Consider the following 957-nt stretch of genomic DNA (forward strand, 5'->3'; position numbering starts at 1 on the left):
AGGCTTTTGTATAGGAAAGCAACTGCTGTGAATTATTCTTTGCAGTTGTGTATCTGATCTTCCTTCAGAAATCTGGTCTACCCATAATCCCATCTTTTTTTTTAAATATGTTTTTACTGATTTCAGAGAGAGGAAGGGAGAGGGGGAGAGATAGAAACATCAATTATGAGAATCAGCTGCCTTCTGCACACCCCCTACTGGGGATGGAGTCCGTAACCCAAACGTGTGCCTTGATGGGATTGAACCTTGACCTCCTGGTTCATGGGTGGATGCTCAACCACTGGGCCACATGGGCTGCGTAGTAGTCCCCATCTTGCTTAAATGTAGCAACTGTATCCTCCTGGTTGCTTAGGCCAGAAACTAGATGTCATTCTTAGTTCCTCTCTTTCTCTCAAACTTGCCTCCAATCTATCAACTGGTCCTATTGGCTCTGCCTTTGTTATCCGTTCACTTCTCTCAATCCCCTCTGCCTCCACACTGGTGAACCACTATAACCTATGGCCTGGAGATTATTTCAGTAGTCTCCTAAGCCTTAGGACCTAAGGAGTCTCCCTCCTTCCACCCTTGGCACATTCCCACTGTTGGTTCTCAAAACAGCAACAGGAGTAATTATGTTAAATCTCTAAACCCAGGTGTCTGCAGACTTTTCCTGTAAAGAGCAGGATCATAAATATTTGGTGGTGTGGGTGGTGGTCTTGTTCATGACTATCAACTCTGCCATTATAGTGTAAAAGCAGCCACAGGCAGTACTAAGGAATGTGCTGGTGTGTTCCATCAAAATATTTACAAAAACAGGCAAAGGGCCTTAGTTTGCAGGCCTTTTTCCTAGATCTGGATACATCTTTGCATTTGGGTTTTCTGTTGCTTGAAATGCCTTTTTAGGGGAAGAGGGTGATTAGAGTGTCTGGAACAAGTCTTTAATATTGCAAAGTACGAATGGAAAAATAGATTTGGGGG

This window comes from Myotis davidii, unplaced genomic scaffold (assembly GCF_000327345.1).
Source record: "Myotis davidii unplaced genomic scaffold, ASM32734v1 scaffold135, whole genome shotgun sequence".
Classification (NCBI taxonomy): domain Eukaryota; kingdom Metazoa; phylum Chordata; class Mammalia; order Chiroptera; family Vespertilionidae; genus Myotis; species Myotis davidii.